General features: G+C 42.7%; 1 protein-coding gene across 4 annotated transcripts in view; it reads right to left on the minus strand.

The window, feature by feature from the left end:
- The window catches only part of LOC100657866 (transducin beta like 1 X-linked), a 239348-nt gene that overhangs the window by 151168 nt on the left and 72626 nt on the right, over nucleotides 1-15554 (minus strand). For all 4 annotated transcript variants that reach the window (XM_010600191.3, XM_064278901.1, XM_064278902.1 and 1 more), the window contains exon 2: nucleotides 8295-8368. The gene's annotated coding sequence lies outside the window, so the exon portion shown is untranslated. The remainder of the gene's footprint in view (nucleotides 1-8294; nucleotides 8369-15554) is intronic.

Below are 15554 nucleotides of genomic sequence, written 5' to 3' on the forward strand. Positions count from 1 at the left end.
CAACACCGGGTTTCTGTGAGTCCAAATTAACTTCATGGCACCCAGCAACAAGAACAAAACTTGATTTAAGTAGGTATTAAGCAAAGGTCAAGACCTTTCGGTTACTGTCTTTTCTTGGGGGATTTTTATTTTGGAGAATTGTATACTTATTCTAAGTAGTTAGATTTCAGAATTACTGGCCATGAAAAAGTTCAAATTAAGCAGATTATTTTCCTTTGTAAGAGATTATAAATTAAATACGGTTAAAATAAATTGATGTCTATGGAAGTACACATATGATCACGTTGTCAAAGTATTATTTTTTAATAAAAAGATAATAAAGATAGAATGGAAAATCACAGTTTAGGAATACAAAATCAAGTCTATATACTTATTTCCTTCCAAATTTAAGGTTATATCAAGAATAACAGGCTAGACAGAAGTATATATAATTTCTGACCACAGTGCTTCATGTCCAATGCAAATACTTGCTAAACTATTAAAGAGGATGGGGGATGGTATTCTGTATATGCAAAGTTTTTGGCCATAACTCCAACCAACCAACCTTGCCACTATTGACATTTGCGGCCGAACGATTCTCTGGTGCAGTCTGTCCACTGCACTGTAGGGTGTTGAGCAGCATCCCTGGTCTCCACACCCTAGTCATTCTCTGTGGTAGGGGCCGTCCTGTGCACTGTAGGGTGTTGAGCAGCATCCCTGGTCTCCACACCCTAGTCATTCTCTGTGGTAGGGGCCGTCCTGTGCACTGTAGGGTGTTGAGCAGCATCCTTGGTCTCCACACCCTAGTCATTCTCTGTGGTAGGGGCCGTCCTGTGCACTGTAGGGTGTTGAGCAGCATCCTTGGTCTCCACACCCTAGTCATTCTCTGTGGTAGGGGCCGTCCTGTGCACTGTAGGGTGTTGAGCAGCATCCCTGGTCTCCACACCCCAGTCATTCTCTGTGGTGGGGCCGTCCTGTGTACTGTAGGGTGTTGAGCAGCATCCCAGATCTCCACCCACTAGTCATTCTCTGTGGTGGGGGCCGTTCTGTGCACTGTAGGGTGTTGAGCAGCATCCCTGGTCTCCACACCCTAGTCATTCTCTGTGGTGGGGCCGTCCTGTGTACTGTAGGGTGTTGAGCAGCATCCCTGGTCTCCACACTCCAGTCATTCTCTGTGGTGGGGCCGTCCTGTGTACTGTAGGGTGTTGAGCAGCGTCCCAGATCTCCACCCCCTAGTCATTCTCTGTGGTGGGGCCATCCTGTGCACTGTAGGGTGTTGACCAGCATCCCTGGATCCCTGGTCTCTGCCCACTAGTCATTCTCTGTGGTGGGGGCCGTCCTGTGCACTGTAGGGTGTTTAACAGTGTCCCTGGTTTCTACCTCCTAGTCATTCTCTGTGGTGGGGCTGTCCTGAGCACTGTAGGATGTTTAGCGGCATCCTTGGTCTCCACCCACTAGTCATTCTCTGTGGTGGCGGCCGTCCTGTGCATTGCAGGGTACGCACTGCAGTGTTCGTAGTCACCACTCACTGGATGCCAATATCACACACCCCCCTCCACACCTTAGTCATGAAAACCAAAAATGCCTCTAGACATTGCCAAATGTCCCCAAAAACCAAATCCATTGCCATGGAGTCAATTCCAACTCAAAGTGATCCTACAGGACAGAGCAGAACTGCCCCATAGGGTTTCCTAGGCTGTAATCTTTACGAGATCAATCGCGAGGTCTTCCGCCCTCAGAGTTGTCGGGTGGGTTTGAACAGCCAACCTTCAGGTTAGCAGAGCTCCTTCTGGGTTGGAGGGGAGGTTAATACCTGTAGCTTCTCCAGAGAAAGCAAGTTTCTGAAGTTTCTAGAGGGCCTCTGAAGAGCATTCTTGGCTCTACACATGTGTGCTTTGGGTATGTGGGAAAACCACTGAAAAGAAATGTTTGAAAGAAAAGAACATTGAATATTTGAACTGCAGAATGTAACAGAGGAAAAAAAGAGCTGAATCGATTTATCAAACACCAAGTCATCAGGAACTTTTCATCAACTGGAAACCACAAGAAGCCATTGTCCCTACTGGAAGATCCACACAGACGTCACAGTCTTTAATTCCTCAAATTGTGATTCAGAAATGCCCGTAAAGCTTTAGCTTTTATGTGTGCATGTGTGATAAAAATACTTAAAGTAAAACACAATTCAGTGATTTTTACATATACGGTTCAGTGACGCTGATTCCAATCATCGTGTTATACAACCATCACCGCTATCCTTTTCCAAATTATTCCACCACCATTAACAGCAACACAGTGTCCCCAGTGCAATGAGTCTCCCTTGCCCTCTCTGTCCCACCAGTGGTAACTCACAAGCTTGGTCTCTATACATTTGCCTCTTTCTTTTAAGTGGGATCAGACAATATTTGTCCTTTTGTGTCTGACATTTCAGTCAGTAATGTTTCCAAGACTCGTCCACGTTGTAGCATGCATCAGAACTTTGTTTCTCTTTATGGCTGAGTCATAGTCCCTTGTGTGGATGGACCACATTTTGTTTATCCACGTATCTTCTGATGGACGTTTGGACTGTTTCTACCTTTTGGCTATTGTAAACTGTGTCGCAGTGAACAATGGTGTACAGGTTTCTGTTTACATTTCTGCTTTCATTCTTTTAGGTATATACCCAGGATTGGGATTGCTGAGTCCTATAAAGCCTTACTTGTTTTGATAAAATAGATCAGCAACACCCCCCACTCCACCCCCCAACCCATGACTGCAGCCCCCACCTGTGGAATTATCTCTCTAGGGCGCTGCCTTTACCAGAGAAGTCTGAGGAGTCCCTGAGCTCAGCTTGGTCCTTAACATGGCAAACCATCCAGTTGAGATCCACAGAGATCCTTTATAGTCCTTACTGGAACTCCCAGTTGTAATTCTCCTAATAGGGAAGCCTGTAGGCTCCAGAACGTGGCCTCTCTTAGGAGCTGTGGCTCCCCCAAAAAGTCCACAAGGAAAGTTCTAGAGCTAATAGAGGAATTTAGCAAAGTTGTAGGGCCCAAGGTCAACAAATAAAAACCAGCTGGGGTTCTATACACGAGCAAGAGAAATCTGAAAGGGAAATTAGGGAAAAAATTCCATTTACAACAGCATCTAAGACAATAAATCACCTAGGAATAAATCTAACCAGGGACATGAAGGACTTATAAATGAAAACTATAGAACACTGCTGAAAGAGATTAAAGAAGACTTAAATAAATGAAAGGATATTCTACATTCATGGACTGGAAGACTTAACATAGTTAAGATGTCAATACTATCGTAAGTGATCTATAGATTCAATGCAATCCTGATCAAAATTCCAACAGCATTCTTTACAGAAACAGAAAAACCATTTCTCAACTTTATATGGAATGGCAACAGGCTCCAAACAGCTAAAACACTGTTGAAAGGGAAGAACAAAGTAGGATTCACACTTCCTGATTTTAAAACGTACTACAGAGTCACTTGAGTTGGAATCAACTAGATGACAAGGGTTTTTTTTGTTTTGTTTTTTTAATACAGCTACATTAATCAAAATAGCCTGGTGCTGGTATAATAATAGACTCATAGGACCAATGGAACAGAATTGGGAGTCCAGAAATAAACCCACACATCTATGGTCAATAGATTTTTGAGAAGAGTTCTAAGCCCATTTGATGGAGAAAGAAGAGTCTCTTTAATAAACAGTGCTGGGAAAACTGGATTTCCACATGCAGAAAAATGAAACAGGGTCCATGCCTCACGCCATATACAAAAACAAATTAAAAATGGATTTAGGACCAAAATGTGCAAACTAAAACCATAAAATTCTTAGAAGAACAAGCAGGGATAATGCTGTCAGGCCTACCTTCAAGAATGGATTATCGAATATAATAACAAAACCACAAACAGCAAAAGACAAAATAAGTAAACAAAACTTCACAAAAATTAAACACTCTTTGATGAAAGGAAAACAACACACTTATAAAGGGGAAGTCAGCACAACCTGACCAAGGCAAAGCCACAGAAGCTTCCTAGACACATCTGAACATCTTGAGGTACCAAGTTACTGGGGCTGAAGGCTGGGGACCATAGTCTGAGGAGTCATCTAAGTCAACTGGCATAACATAGTTCATAAAATCTTCTACATCCGACTTTGATGAGTAGTGTCTGGGGTCTTAAAAGCTTGTGAGTGGCCATCTAAGAAACATCTATTGTCCTATCATGTTCAGAGCAAAAGAGAATGGAGAAAACCAAAGACCCAAGGAAAATAAGAGTTCAAAGGACTAAGGGACTACATGAACCGAAGCTTCCACCAGCCTGAGCTAAGAAGAATTAATGATGTCTGGCCACCACCACCAACCACTGACGAGGATCACTAGAGAGGGTTCCTGACACAGTGGGAAAAAAATGTAGGACAAAATTAAAATTCTCAAAAGAAGACCAGACTTACTGGTGTGACAGACCTTGGAGAAAATTCCAAGACTACGGCCCCCAGACACCCTGCTAACTCAGAATCGAAGCTACTCCTGAAGTCCACCTTCCAGCCAAAAATCAGACAGGCCTATAAAACAAATAACAACACATGAGGAACGTGTTTCTTAGTCCAATCAAGTGTACGAAACCAAGTAGGCAACACCTGCCCGAAGCAACGATGAGAAAGCAGGAAGGGACAGGAAACCTGGACAAATGGACACGGGGAACTTGGGGTGGAAAGGTAAAGGGAGACAGTACTGACACATTGTGGGGATCGCAACCAATGCCTGAAAACAATTTGTGTAAAAATTTCTGAATGAGAAACTAACTTGTACTGCAAACTTTCTCCTAAAACACAAAATTTTTTTTAAAAAAATGAGACACTTCTGTTCACAAAAGACTTCACCAAAAAGGTAAAAAGACAAGTTACTGACTGGTAGAATATCTTTAGAAACCATATATCCAACAAGAATCTAATAACCAAAACATATATAAAACTTTGACAACTTAACAACAGAAAGACAAATAACCCAATCACAAAATGGGCAGAGGAGTTGAACAGACATTTCACCAAAGAGAACATTTAAATGGCCACCAACCACATGAAAAGATCCTCACCGTCATTACCCATCAGATACAAATCCAAACCACAATGACGTACCATCTCACTCCCACTAGGATAACTAAGATTAAAAAAAAATAACATGTTGGCGAGGACGTGGGGAAGCTGGAACCCTTACCCATTGCTGGTGGGAATGCAAAATGGTATAGTCATTGGGGAAAACAGTGTGGCAGTTACTCAAAAAACTAAAAACAGAACTACCATATGACCCAGCAATTCCACTCCTACCTATACACCTAGAAGACTTGAAAGCAGAGACTTGTACACCAGTGTTCATCGCAGCACTGTTCACAGTAGCCCAAATGTGGCAACAACCTAAATGCCCATCAACAGATGAATGGACAAACAAAATGTGGTACATAGATACAATGGAATACTACTCAGCCAGTGGGAGAAATGAAGTCTCCATACATGCTACAGTGTGGACGGAACTTGAAGATATTACGCTGAGTGAAATAACCCAACTGCAAAAGGACAAATATTTTATGACCTTACTTACATAGTAAAACTAGAAAAGGTAAGTATATAGACACCAAAGTTTGTTAGTGGTTACTAGGGGTGGGAGGGAGGGGAAAAAAGGGGTTAACGGTGATGGAAAAATCACATTAAGGGTAAGGTTACACAGTCGATTATTGTAATTGCTGTCAGTAAGTTGTACACCTGTAAACAGCTGAATTGGCAAAAGTTGTGTGATAAATGTATTCACAACAACAACAAAAAGAGTAGCTGCTGAGGCTGTTTATGTACAACCAAAAACCTCATGGGTTTTGGTTCCTTAGTTTGGAGGTTTAGGGTCATGGTTTCATGGGACGTTCCAGTTAATTGGCCTAATAACAAGTTTAGTGTTTCTGTTTCATCTCCTAGTTCACTGTGTAGTGCCTGGCGTCTTAAAAGCTTACAAGCGGTCATCCGAGGCACAACAATTGGTCTCTGTTCACTTGGCCCAACAGAGGAAGAAGGAGAGCCAAGAATAGGAGGAGGATATGGAATGTGTGGCTAATTTCCTCCATAACAACTGCCTCCTTTGCCATCAGAACAGAAGAACTGGATGGTGCCTGGCTACCATCCCTTTGCCACCAGACCAGGAGAATTGGATGGTACCCAGCTACCATTACTGGACATTTTGATCAAAGACTCCATAGAAGAATTCTGATTAAAGGGGGTAAATGTAGAACAGAATTTCAAATTCTGATGGACTCTAGACTTTCTGGAGCCACGGAGGGTGGACGAATCTCTGAAACTACTGTCCTGAGATAATCTTTAAACCTTAAACCAAACAACATCCCCTGAAGTCATCTTAAAACTGAACAACAGTTTAGCTTAACTACTAAAAAAGAGGTCTAACTTGAGCATTAGGCTCTCTGAAAAACGATCTATATGGGATCAAACAGAAAACAAATTCTAAAGATTAGATAGGAGCCTTAGGGAGCAGTGAATTTATGTTAATGGGGGAAGAACAGCTCAGAAAAGGAAGATGAGAATGGTTACACAACTTGAAGAATGTACTCATGTCACTACATGGTACAGGTAGTAACTGTTGAAATGGTGTATGTTTCGCTGTTTATATCCTCAACAACAAGTTAAATAAAATGTACAAAAATAAACAATCAAACTGACCCCCCAAAAATTGAGTCGTGGCTCTTCTCAATGACAGCCACCTGGCTCGTTTGTGTCCTTGGATTTCACGAATAAAAGGGAACTGGCAAGGACTGGCTAACCATCTCTGTTACAGAGACCTCTAAAAGGACAGTCATCAGAGCCCAAAGAGAAAGCACCACTCCAGTGTTTAGGAACAGCAACACTTGCCACATGCCCTATATAAAACATATGGCAGCCCCAGAGCAATGCACCGTACATCTGGGGGTTCTCAAGACCTTGAGGAAATATCTTACAAACACTTCCAGGTGGTTAAGAGAAAAAAAAAAAAGCCACTGAGTTGGCCCTGACTCACGATGACCCCATGGTATTAGAATAGAATTGTCCTCCATAGGGTTTTCCAGGCCTGATTTTTCTGAAGATTGCCAGCCCTTTCTTCCAAGGCACCTCTGGGTAGACCGATTACCTACAACTCTTCAGTGAGTAGCCAAGCTCATTCACCATTTGTACCACCAAGAGACTAGCTTACCTATTGTTTCCTTAAAAAAAAAAAGTTTCCTTTTTCCTGTCTCCTCAGCTTTGCTCATAGAACCCCCTTTCTAGAACACACTTCACCCATGTGTACTGAAATCCTACCTGCTATAAATCCCAGCCTGAGACTCCCTTGCCCACTGCCACCACCTTTGCCCATGGATAGACCTTACCTTGGAATTCCCACTGTGAACAGCGCCACGCACCAGACACATACCCACACCACAGCTTTGTGCAGGCCCATCTTTCCACAAAGCACCTTTAACCTCTTACCCCAAGAGCCAACACACATCACACACATCTGTGTACACTCCCAGTGCGCCAGAGATAACAGGTTCAAAGAACGCTCACCCCAGAAATGGAAGGCTTTTCATACAGAAAAACATTCTTGATTCAGGTAAGAACCAGGCCCCAGTGCAAACTGGGTGAGATACAACAGCCAAGATGACAGCAGCAGACCGCAGAAGGCGCCGTTCCTAAAGGAGTCTGGGTTCTCTCTACCCTGACAGCAGTCCACGTAGGCCCCAGAATGAAGGAAAACTCCTCCCCAGGAGTCTACCTCACAGGCCATGCTGCCTCAGAATGGTGTCAAAACAAGGCTTTTCAGGAACATTCTGGCCAGCTCACCAGCAGTTACACGGCAGCCCGTCATTTCCCAAACCCATTCTCAGAACATACAAGAAAAAGGGAACCTGCAGCAGATAAATGGGTCAAAAACCCTTTTTTTGTTTGTTTGTTTTTTAATCAGCCAGTTTCCTGAGGAAAAATAAGTACCTCAAGTTTACATAAGAGAGATGACCAGAAACTACGCTTCTCTCCACAGCATATGCGTTTTAATCCTCAACGTTTTTCTTCACTAAAGATGTACATCTGGCTTCCAGGGGCTAAAAAAAGTAAGGTTGTTATAAAGTGCTGATGGAGATAAACTGCATCTCTCTGCTAGCAAAATCACCACTTACAAGAAAGCTTGAGTCATCCTCACCGTTTCCAGTCCATAAAGCCAACTCAGTAATATTTATTTTTTAAGCACAGAAACCAGAGAGGAAGTTGACAGGTCATTCATTATGTAATAAGAAATCCATTTTACAATTCCACTTACTCAGAGCCAAGCGTACACCAATCCCTTCTTATGTCCAGGGTTTATTTTTAGGCCTGTTTTCCCTCTTCAGTTACCTGTTAATGAAAAACACCCAAAGTGAGGCAAAAATATCAATGGAAACATCCAGAAGCCCAGTCTCAGCCGTTCCATAGCCAGGCATATATATGAATTAGCAGTACTGGGATACCGAAATAATAACCATATTTTCAGCTACAAGGCAGACAGACAACCATCTTTGGTGAGCTGAAGGCTTAACTTTCTGTTAAAAGCACACACTCAGATTGTTCCCAGAAATCTGTTCAAAACTTTCATTACCTTGAACTGATCACAGACCACACACCCAGGGAATTTCAAACACTGAAAAATCTACTCAGCTCTGATGACGGACATAATTTTCATTACCTTGAACTGATCACAGACCACACACCCAGGGAATTTCAAACACTGAAAAATCTACTCAGCTCTGATGACGGACATAATTTTCTCTATCAGCCCAAAGCACGCTAGGTGAAAGTACAGGTATTTCTAAAGTCAGTGTTAGATCTCTGCTGACAACTTTGCGTTCAGCCTTGTGGAAGTCAGAAATGCCACATGAGATACTCGCTGGGCAGGTGTCAGGGACACAGGAGGTCTCTGCCCTCATGACTTGCCTACTCTGGCAGTGAGAGGAGGGAGTTTGGGGAGGGAAGAAGTACACAAAACGCACAACAAGGTCATCTCAGATGAAAGAATCATGAAAGGTAACCTGGGCAGTAAAAAAGAAAGTGACTGGGTGCCCAGGAGTTTGTTTTGAGGTGAGGCCGCGCACACAGCAAGTGCAAATGTCCTGTGGTGACAATGACCTTGGCACATGGGAAGAATGCACAGCCCACATCATGAGGGATTTTGTGGCCCACAGGAAGGAATTTCATCCTACCAATGCCCCACTACAACGACCCCTAGCGATGCAGTAGTTAAGTGCTCAGCTGCTAACCGAAAGGTTGGCAGTTCAAACCCACCCAGTGGTTCCACAGGAGAAAGGCCTAGTGATCTGCTTCCTATAAAGATTACAGCCTAAGAAACCCCATGGGGCAGTTCTACTCTTTCCCACGGGGTGGCTACAAGTAGAAATCAACTCGACAGCACACAACAGTGCCCCACTATTCCCTATCCTTCACAGCAGCCAGACTTAATTAATAATAATTTTAAAACTGTGACAATGGCACTCTTCAGCTTAAAAACCTTACAGGGCCTTCCCATCATGCTTAGAGCCATATGCAACGTAGCTCCTGCTCAGCTGGTGGCTCGTACAGTTGCTGGCTGGCAGAGAAGAGGAGATGAAGAGAAACATGTGGTGTTCCGATGAAGTGAGGAGGTAAGACCAAGAAGACTCTCAAATGCAGCCAATGGTGGCGGTACGGGGCGGGGCAGGGGTGCAAGGCAAGAACACCACCTGTATTTGGGGCTTGACGGAAAGCCATTACTGGAATGCAGGAAGACTTAAGTAAAATCAAGATTTTTTTTTTTAACATGTTAATCTGAGATGTCCATTCAACCTCCAAGTGGAGTGTTAACTAAAAAGACAAAAATCAGCTGCCGTTGACTCATGGTGGCCCTATGATTGTCAGAGTAAAACTGTGCTCCACAGTGTTTTCAATGTCTGATTTTTGGAAGTAGATCACCAGGCCTCTCTTCCAAGGCACCTCTGGGTAGACTCCAACTGCCAACCTTTTGGTCAGGGCTCAACCGTTTGTAGCCCCCAGGACTCTGTAGTGTTAGGTAAGTAGGTAGTCACGTATCGGGTCTGGAGCAGGCAGGCGAGGCCCCGGTTGTGGAGGTGGGGTCAGTGGTCACCAGACAGCCATGGATGAGCCCACAGTCTTTTCGTTCCTGACTTGCTCCCACATCATCCTAGACACCCTGCCCCCCACAAGGAAGCACAATTCTGGACCATCAGGAATTAGGGTAAAGGAGCACCTCACAAAAACAAAATAGAAATTGTCCTTCCTGCCTCTTCCGTACATTTTCTCTAAGTTCACAAAAGTTCACACCCCGTTAACCATGGGGAACACCCAACAAACTCCGCCGATGAGCCAGACACCAGAGCCTCTTCTATTCATTCTCTCTTTTACAGCCTATCAGTGCTACGTTTTAAAAAAAGGGGGGGGGAAGCAGGAAAGAAAAGACGAAAATCCCCAGAATAAGAAAAACCAAGTCCTGGGCCCCACTTTTCTAATTAATTATAAGAAACTCTGCCTAGGCCAGAGTTTCGTCAACTGTGAAATGAGGGTATTAAATTATCCATGAGGTTCCATCCACATTAAAAAAAAAATCAGCAGAACCATTTTCCTGTTGACCTCCTTGGTAAAATCGAGGGGAAAATATTTGCAAAGAACAGAACCAACAACTTGCCAAAGCATTGCTGAGGAAGGAAGGAGGAATGTGTGCTTGTGTGTGTGTGCACGCGTGCACGTGTACCCTGCAGTCAACCAAGCTCTGAAATAGATCCAAAGGCTGTGACATTTGCCCGGGGTGGCCATCATGATTAACGTCTCCACTTCAGAGACACGCATGCTGTACCGTCATTAAAAAAAAAAATGCAAAAAATCTAAAGTATGTTTTCAGAAGCCACTAAGCATGACAGAAGCTGCCGTTGCCTCTTAATTCCTCTTTTTTTTTTTTTTTAGCCAAGTCCTGAATTAAGCAGGCCAAGAGCCAGGTGCTAAGATGGGTGCTGACGTGCGGAGCAAGGGTGTTAAAGTACCAGTGTTCTGGATTCACTCGCTACTAGGCTCACGCTCTGTATCATGAAGCTGCCGCTTCCTGTTTTACCAATTTCCAAAACATTTTTTATACGTTGAGATGGTTTGTTCCATAACAGATTTTAAATCCTATAAACCAGTGGTTCTCAACCAGAGGTCATTTTGCTCCCCTACCCCGCCCCTCGAGGGACACTGGACTGTGCTGAGACATTTTTGGTTGTCAAAATCAGCAGAGGTACCTGGCATCTAGTGTGTAAACACCCGGAAGGCTGCTATAATAATATATTTTATATACAATGGACAGTGCCCCATGGCAAAGAATCATCTGGCCCAAAACGTTAACAGTACTGATGCTGAGAAAACTGCTATAAAATTTCTGTTTTTAAAACAGAGGGCATAGCTTATAGACTTTCCTTTTTCCAAACCATTTTTTTTTTTTATTATTTTCAAAGTACTGCATATACATAGTAACATACAATTGAGGCAAAGTATTTCTCTTTTTAGGTACAAGCCTTTTAGTGCCAAAAAAAAAAAAAAAAAACCTGCTGCTGTTGAGTTGATTCCAACTAATTGTTACCGTATAGGACAGAGCAGAACTGCCCCATAGTGTTTCCAAGGAGTGAGTGGCTGGTGGATTTGAACTGCTGACTTTGTGGTTAGCAGCCGATCTCTTAACCATGGTGCCACCAGGGCTCCGTAATTGGGGATAGATGGACTGGAAGCCCTGGTGGCACCGTGGTTAATGATCTGGCTGCTAACCAACAGATCAGCAGTTCAAATCCATCAGCCGCTCCTTGGAATCCCCTATGGATCAGTTCTACTCTGTCCTATAGGGTCGCTATGAGCTGGAATCGACTTGCTGGCAGTGGGTTTGCTTTTGGGGTAGGGGAGGTTATTCCTGGGTGGCACAAATGGTTAAGTGCTCGACTACTAGCCAAAAAGTTGGGGGTTTGAACCCACCCAGGGATATCTCCGAAGACAGGCCTGCTGATCTGCTTCCAAAAGGTCAGAGCCTTGAAAACCCCATGGAGCAATTCTGCTCTACACACAGCGAGGTCAGCACGAGTTGGAATTCACTCAGTGGCAACTACCAACAACCCAAATCCCCAATTCCACTTCCAGAAGCAATCACTTGCAAATCTAAGAGCTATTTTTTTTTATTGGTGGTATCTTTTTATTCTCCAGCAATGACTTCCATGCTTCTAAACAATTTGCTTACAATACCCTCAATAAATCAATTTTAAATATTATTTATTGGTTGTCTAATACATAAAGATTTTGCCTTTTAAAAATTAGCACTAGCATTCCTGCGCTTGCCCTCCCACGTTTTCCCAATGGTTTTATATAGCAATATTTGGGTAAATCTATATTCCACACAGGTTCCTAGGTGGCAAAAATGGTTTACACTCAACTACGAACCCAAAGGTTGGCAGTTTAAACCCATCCAAAGGTACTGCAGAAGAATGGCCTGTCGATTTGTTACCAAAAAAAAAAAAAACCCCGTTGCCATCGAGTCGATTCCAACTCATACTGACCCTATAAGACAGAGTAGAACTATCCCATAGGGCTTCCAAGGAGGGGCTAGTGGATTTGAACTGCCGACCTACTGGTTAGCAGCCGAGCTCTTATCCACTGTACCACCCGAGCTCCTCATTGAGATTGCAGCCAAGAAAACCCTATGGGGCAGTTCTACTTTGTAACACATGAGGTCACCATGAGTGAGAATCTGTTCAACAGCAAAGGGTTGGGTTTGGTTTATTTGCTACACTTGTTAGTTTGACAGTGGAGTTGGCACTACTAAGCAAGCAGTACACTATGATAATTCCTTTCTTATACAACTTTTGGATTTTCCTTGTAGTTATTAGTTGCCTCCATTTTTATTTCCTTAGTTTTCTTTGTGTTCTCTGTTAATTCTTCCAGCACTCTCCAACAATGTTAAAATACATTTTTTCATAAGGTAAAAATCTCAGTTCCACATCCTCCCTCCACACACACGCAAGACCTTCCTAAAACTTCTCACTTCCTGCTCCAATCTGTACTGGCCTACTGGAGAGCTGCTGATCTTAAACACCACCAATGTCTTGGGAATTCCTTCTGCCTCTTTCTGTTTCCTGGATCCCTAATCTTTCCCCTTTCGTGGTTTACTCCCTCATTTTGGCAATGCATGAAAGCTCAATTTTTCTAAGATCCTTAAAGTGTACAAATGTCTTTATTCTATATTTAACTGATAATTAGCAGAGCAATACCTTCAAAAAAATTTTTTTTAATCAAACTTTACAGCTCAAATAGTTTGTCATTCAAAATTTTATATACAAATTGTTTTGTGACATTGGCTGCAATCCTACCATCTGTCAGCATTCTCCCCTTTTCTCTTTATACCCCAGGTTCCCCATGTCCATTTGTCCAGGTATCCTGTCCCTTCCTGTTTTCACATCTTTGCTTGGGGGTAGGTATTGCCCACAAGGTCTTGTTTACGTGATTGAACTAAAAAACACGTTCCTCACGTGTGTTATTGTTTGTTTTATAGGTCTGTCTAATCTTTAGCTGAAAGGTGGACTTCAGGAGTGACTTCAGCTCAGAGTTAGCAGGGTGTGTCTTCAAAGTTTTGAGTGAATTCTACATTGTCTGTTTTCTAATTTCCAGTGATGCTGTTAAGAAATCCAATGTCACTTTGATTCTAGGGACTTGTTTTTTTAAGTCAGAGAAGTATTTACATATTTTCTTTAACCCTAATGTTCTAAAATGTCATGACAATGAGCCTTGATTTAGTGATTCTTCTTAATATAGTTAATTTTTATTCACTGTTCAAGATGTTGATGGAAAATTTCTCTCCTCTCCAGTTTTGAGAAATATTGTTTCTCTATTTTCAAATTCCGACTAGGAATTTGTCTGAATAATCACAGCTCATCTGTCCCACAGAACTTTCTATGATGGGGAAAATGTGCTCTGTCTGCACTATCCAAACAAGTAGCCACCAGACACCTGTGGCTACTGAGCGGTAAAAATGAGGCTCCAGCAACTAAAACACTGACTTTTTAATTGTATTTAATTTTAATTCATTTAAGTTTAAATAGTGACATGTGGTGAGCAGCTACAGTATTAGGACAAGTTTAATGACTATGACAAAAAGTGAAAAAAAAATAGTCAAAACAGGAAGGCAGTGCCTTTAGTGACAACTGTAAGATAATAGTAAACCCAAGTCTAAGGAGCCCTGGTGGCGCAATGGTTAAGCATTCAGCTGCTAACGGAAAGGTCGGCGGTTCAAACCCACCCAGCAGCTCTGCGAGACAAAGACCGGGTGATCTGCTCCCATGAAGATTACAACCAAGGAAACCTATGGGGGCAGTTCTACTCTGTCCTATAGGGTCGCTGTGAGTCACAACTGACTTGATGGCACCTAACAATAAGAACTGTATGGTGTATGCTATAAAAAAAAAAAAAAAAAAAAAAACCATTGCCATCGATTGATTCCTACTCATAGGGACAGAAACTGAAAAGGCATACCAGAGCATTCTCTGTGAGTTCATTTAACAAACATAACCAATTATTAGCCAGAGGCTCTACAAACAATGGCCCTACCAGAAAACAGAACACAACCAAATGACTAAAGCTGTGAGCATCTGCTATAACACACATGGGTATATCGTTCCACATGAATTTCTGGGACCCACTTCTCATTAAAGCTTAGCCCCTAGAAGATGGCAGTTATGTTAAAAAAGAAGAAAATAAAAAGCAGGATCAAAACCAAATGGAAGTCGCTATTTTTTCCCCCAGCTTTACAGACAAATAAACACACAAGTGCTGTGTCTACAGAGACCCTGGGTGGTGCAAAGGGTTAAGCGCTTGGCTACTAGATGAAAGGTTCTGGGGTTGAATAGGCCCAGAGGTGCCTCGTAAGAAAGGCCTGGCTATCTGCTTCCGAAAGGTCACAGCCTTGAAAATCCTACGGAGCAGTTCTACTCCGCACACATGAGGTCCCTGTGTTGGAACTGAATCTACGGCAACTAACAACAGCATTGCTTCTGTACAAAAATAAATACTGAGGGAGAATGGCCTGTTTTTTATTTAAGGATCGATGAAGAAACATTCTTAGTCTTCCCTTCAGACAAGCCATTCAGCATCCACACGTCCCTGCAAATTATAAGGCTGTATTATGCTTACAGGTTTTACAAATTCAACATAAAAGTATGAGGTACTAAAAGGAGAGGAACGAGGCACTAAAGATACTTACATAATACCTGATTTCCTATTTCATGTATCATGAGGCTTAACAACAAATATTTCACGCTTGTAGAACTAGCAAAAATCAATACCTCTAAGCTCATGTTGACTTACCATACTTTTACGCAAATAACCCGTGCCTTCTATGTTTGTTTGCCAGCCATGCCCTCTGCCCGCAAGGTTATTGTTGAAGCTCGCTATGATAATTTTTTACAGCAACATGTGAAAAAAAAACAAATTGGCATGGCGACACTTATGAAAATATCTCACGGGGGAGGGTACGGTTGGCAAACCAACG

The sequence above is a fragment of the Loxodonta africana genome, chromosome Y (assembly GCF_030014295.1).
Source record: "Loxodonta africana isolate mLoxAfr1 chromosome Y, mLoxAfr1.hap2, whole genome shotgun sequence".
NCBI lineage: Eukaryota > Metazoa > Chordata > Mammalia > Proboscidea > Elephantidae > Loxodonta > Loxodonta africana.